Below are 6000 nucleotides of genomic sequence, written 5' to 3'. Positions count from 1 at the left end.
ACGATCATTTCACCGACATGATTACTTTGACTACAGTTCTTTTTGCCGACACGATCACTTTGCCGATAGCTCATTTCGATTACACGATCTTTTCGCTGAGATGATCCCTTCGTCGGCACGATCACTTAGCATACAGCTCATTTCGCCGACACGATCACTTTACCGATAGCTCATTCCGATAACATGATCTTTTCGCTGAGATGACCCCTTCGCCGGCACAGTCACTTAGCTTACAACTCATTACGCCGCATCACCAATTTGATCAAGTTAGCAAAGTGATCGGGTCAGCAAAGTGATTGTGGCGATCCTACCAATTACCTGTTTATTAAGTCACTGGTATTAGTAACAATTTAGCATATTTTTTGTTTTATTTTGTTAATTGAAATTAGATATTACAAAGCAATGCGCATGTTATTAATACTATATTGCAAAGTCCTAAGAATCAATATTGAAAGTTCCCCATAGAAGAGAGTCAATTATAATTTTTATGTAGTCATCTTTATTTATGACCAAAATAGACTATTTCTAGACATATTGTCTGCCGCTTTTCAATTTCAATATCCAGAGCGGCGCCAATAATAAAAGGACCCCAAAAAAAATGATTTCTTCAGAACTGAGATCAAAACTTAATATAAACCGCAGTAAAGACCTCAAAAGTTTTACGCGCGAGAGCAAAATGTTCGAAAGAACCAAAAAAGATGCATAAAAATACTTTCGAAGCACGAAAAATACCGATGCATACTTGACGAAAAACTGCAGAATTCCAGCCATAAAACCGCACATAACGCAAAACAGGGATAAATAAGCGAAGCAAGTCTTGAAATACTTTTCCCCAATTTCGATTTTTTTTTTCCTTCAGAGGTTTAAAAATAAATAAATAAGAACATAAAAATCCAGCATACACCCTTGAGTAATAATAAAAAAAAGTTCCTCCCCTTGGTAAAAATAAAACCACAAATGGAGTACAAAATGTAAAAGTGAAGTCGCTTGGAATGTATTTAATAAAACCCGTACTTAACTCCCGAGGTACATAAAAATGAGTTTAAAAAGTACTCCCAGGTTCACATTCGCCTTAGAATTCCCATAATGCAATAGCCAAAATGGCTGCTTCAGGTTGCTTATAACTTCGGCAGTTTTATTAATTTGTTTTAATTTTATGAAAAAAAGTGCTTTTCCCCCCATACGTATTTCTTTTGGAAGAAAATTTTATTAACAAATCCTTCCACGCCAACCATTCTTGGCGGTTTTTTGATGCGTTTTAATTTTGACGGTGGTACCTTATGGGAGTAGTTTTTCTGACTTTTCGGGGTGAAATAAATTGAGCGATTTTATGATGTCTAAACATTGAGCGACAACTTCTTCGTCATAAATCAATAACCGCTAAATTTAAGTTTTTATCCCCCTTTTTTGGCTTTTATATTATTTGATCTTTGAGTTTATTTGAAAATTTCTGGACTAGAAATGCAAATAAAGCTCAAACGTTGAAGAATGCATTATATTGGAAAATAAAGCCATAGAATGTCTTTTCGGGAAGGAATTAAAATACTTAATGTGATAGTGTGGTATGTTTAATCCATTCAGAATATTGGTAAGTTCCTCGATTTCAAGTATTATTAAAAGTAATCATAATCAATATTTAAAACTTAGCTTTTACTTAATAAAACTGATTTGTGTTCGCTCTTAGAATTATATTAGAACACGTTTATTCTGATAAACTTTTAAATACGAAATAGCAGTTTCTCAATTCACGTAAAAAACGATTTGAAACTATCCGACAGGATTTGGGAAACTTAAAAATAAAAAATAAGCTATATTTTCCGAAAAGCCAATATAAATATTTGGTTTCACGGATATCTCATATCGAATATTTGGATACACGAATTCTTCATAATGAAAATTCGGGTATGTATTTTCATATCGAATATTCGGGTACATGAATTCTTCACATTGAATATTCGGGTTTGAATTTCTCATATCGAATATTCGGGTACACGAATTCTTCATATTGAATATTCGGATTTGAATGTCTCATATCGAATATTCGGATACACGAATTCTTCATATTGAATATTCGGATTTGAATTTCTCATATCTAATATTCAGATTCGAATTTCTCATATCGAATATTCGGGTACACGAATTCTTCATATTTAATATTTGGGTTTTAATATCTCATATCGAATATTCGGTTACACGAATTCTTCATATTGAATATTCGGGTTTGAATTTCTCATATCGAATATTCGGGTATACGAATTCTTCATATTGGATATTCGGGTTTGAATTTCTCATATCGAATATTCGGGTATACGAATTCTTCATACTGAATATTCGGGTTTGAATTTCTCATATCGAATATTCGGGTTCCAATTTCTCATATCGTATATTCGGGATCAATTTTTCATATTAAATATTCAGATATACAAACAAGTCATAGCATATATTTGGATTCAAACATCTCTTATCGAATATTCAGGTACACAAATTTCCCACATTGAATATTCAAATTCGAATTTTTCATATCGAATATTCAAGTTCGAATTCGTTATATCGTATAATCGAGTTCAAATTTCTTATATCGAATATTCGGGTACACGAATTCGTTATATCGTATAATCGAGTTCAAATTTCTTATATCGAATATCCGAGTACACGAATTTCTGATATCAAACATTCAAGTTCGAATTTCTCAAATCAAAATCGGGTTCAATTTTTCTTATATCAAATATTTGGATACACGATTTTCTCATATCGAGTATTCGGGTACACAGATTCTTCATATCGAATAGTCTTGTCTAAATTTCTGACATCGAAATTCGGGTACACCAATTTTTCATATAAAAGATTCGAGTTGGATTTTCTCATATAGGGTGTTCAGGGTGAAATTAGTTAAAATTGCAATAGTTTGTTACTTTCGAATGTTTAAGCGGGATACAATGATCGGAAAAATTTCACAACATTGGAAACAATGAAAGATGAACTGTCTTTAAGAAGGGCTGTTTGTGTTTTTAGTCATCCCTTCTCTTGTTCTGGAACAACAATTAAAGAGTGGGGAGGAGGAGGGGCAGTACAGGAAACAGCCGTTTCCTTATTCTATAGCGCCGTCATCATTTTGATGGAAGGCGATAAACTCTTCACTAAAGCTATTTAGGGCCATTGTCTTTTTACAACTTTATTTATAATTATATCAATTCGTTAGATGAGAACCCGTTGGATCTTTCATTTTTTGCACCGGCCTTTTTTTTCTCTCAACCTTTGCTGCTGAATTCCGTTTTGCTATCAAAGCTGAAAAACTATCGTTTTGAGAGTTAATAAAATATTGGCTGTTAGAGAGATTGAAAAAAAAACTGAGTTCAATCAAAATCACTTGTCGAACACTTCGTGTGAGTCTTTACAAAAGTAATATTCGATTCTAATCACTAAAAATATCTTATTCTGGTCACTGAAAATCAACATTGAACTATCAGTATCAATATTGGAACATCAGCATTGAAGATTCAACGTTTAACGATAATATTGAGTTGGACACTAGTAGGTAACTAGGTTCCAGCAATCTTTTTTAAATTTTAACATTTCAGAAATTTCAACATTTTAGTCAGAAAATGATTTTTTCTTTTTCATAATGTTTTAGATAATTCGAGAAAAAGATTATATTTTTGCTGTTTGAGTTCATTGACATTAATTTTCAAATCATTAAAATGAATGTCAAATCTCAAAAAAATTTCATTTTCGATATTCCATTTGCTTTTAATCAAGATTCTGAGGCGGCAAAAGCGGATCATAACATTATTGCTGAGCATGGAGATAGTAGAAAGAACCCCTCGTGAATGGCATGAAAAGTTTAAAAAATGGAAATGTTGATCTCAAAGAATCATTTCGATCTGGCTGTTTAATTGAGTTCGAGAAGGAGCGATTAAACCAAATTTTACACGAAAATTCTCCCATACTTTGAACTTTATCAGTTTTTATTAGTTTTTTTTAAGGTGATCCAATAGCTGTATTTTTAACCAGAATATCGTAAACTAAGCAGATTTGCTTCAACCGGAACTTCGACTGGTCCGATTTTCAGTTCAAGTTGAACGTGATCGAAAGTAGCGCACTACAAGCAGTGAAACTACTGTAGTCGCTCCTCTTTTCGTAGTTTGTAGTGTAGTGTGCTACTTTTTAAAAAAGTAGTGTAGTGAGTAGCGCGCTACAAAAAAAATGTAGTTTGTATCAATTCCTGGCAACTACTTTTTATGTTTGTTTATTATATGAACGGAGTTCTAACACAACTAATTCTTCGAATTCGATGGGTACAAATCTGCGTGGGTCTGTCAAGGGACACAATTTTAAATGCCCCTTTGACTTTGAGTTTACGAGAATTGCTTATTTAGAGTTATGCATGACTAACATTTAAGCTAGCCCTTGTGAATAATCTGTAATTCATCTCCTCGGTCACACTTTCACAAGCTAATGTATAGGCTCGTAAAACATTGATGAAATTTCGAAGAAAGTAAAAATATTTTCGATGTACCTAATTCTTTGAGGAAATAAACGCGCATTCAACACTTAACGAACTTACACGTATTTGATAATTTTCCTATCATCTAAGAAAGGCATAAAAATGTGAAGAATGAATGAAAAAATTCGAAAAAAAAAATTGTTTAGAATAACAAAATGGCTCATGTAAACATGAATAAATATTTCTAAGGAACTCTTCATGCTTAATACAAGCCAATTTTTTATTCAAAACCATTTTGAACATAATGTGTAAATTAAATTCTCCAGCAGTGTTAATTATGCGGGTGTAAATTAATTTCTCCAGCAGTGTAAATTATACAAGTGCAAATTAATTTCTTCAGCAGTGTAAATTATACAGGTGAAAATTAATTTCTCCAGCAGTGTAAATTATACAGGTGAAAATTAATTTCTCCAGCAGTGTAAATTATACAGGTGAAAATTAATTTCTCCAGCAGTGTAAATTATACAGGTGTAAATTAATTTCTCCAGCAGTGTAAATTATACAGGTGTAAATTAATTTCTCCAGCAAAATTCAGTTCTTTAAAGTAGCGAAGTAAGCCATTACAATTCAAAAGTAGTTGGTAGTCCCTTCATTTAGTTGGGGTAGTAGTAAACTACAAAAATAATGTAGTTTTTCCGACCACTGAATTCAATTATAGTATCGTCGTGTGCTTCAAAAGGATAAGTTTAAAAAGAAAAGAAAAATATTAACATTGAGTTACATGTGAATCTCTAAACAACGGGGGGGGGGATAAACACAAAATAGCGAAAAACTTTCATCAGTGTTCAAACACAAAATAACATATTTTGTTCAGAGAATAACAGAAAATGCGTTTTTTTCAGATTGAATTAATTTGTTTCGTTTGTTAATATGCCTGCTTTTTTTTAAAAAGTTTGATATATTCAGTGGCGTTTTTTCCGTGTCTTTTGTGATGGACCCCCCTTAATTTCAATGTGATGTGTTAAATTGTGTTTATTTATAACATACATTTTTTTTTACGATCTAACGAATAAAAAATACATATTCTACGCATAAGTAGTTACAAAAAATTTTGCGCATTTGCGCATACGTATTTTCAGAATTCAATAATTTCATATTCTACATATTCTACTAATACACATACCTATTGTCAAAACATGTATACACATATTCATAAAATGACAAATATTGGTGCTTTTTTTCTTCAAATTGTTTAGCTTTACTTAAAGATAGATTTACTCGATAATATGCTTTATATCATTCCGGTCTACTTATTAGCCGGTCTACTTATCTACTTATTATTTTTTGCTTTCGCTTTCAATGTAGTGTGCAACATTATTATTATTTTTTCATTATAGAAGAATAAATTATGATCCAACGAATAAAAAAATATAAATGCCACAAATACGTCTACATTTTCTACTAATACGCATACCTATTGTCAAAAAATGTATACGCATATTCATAAAATGATAGAAAATGGTACTTTTAAGTTGCATAGCTTTATTCAAGGATTA

This window comes from Parasteatoda tepidariorum, chromosome 6, assembly GCF_982258835.1.
Source record: "Parasteatoda tepidariorum strain Cologne lab strain chromosome 6, Ptep-v5.0, whole genome shotgun sequence".
In the NCBI taxonomy this organism is placed as follows: domain Eukaryota; kingdom Metazoa; phylum Arthropoda; class Arachnida; order Araneae; family Theridiidae; genus Parasteatoda; species Parasteatoda tepidariorum.
The sequence above is the reverse complement of the archived record's forward strand: the minus strand, read 5'-3'. Positions refer to the sequence as shown.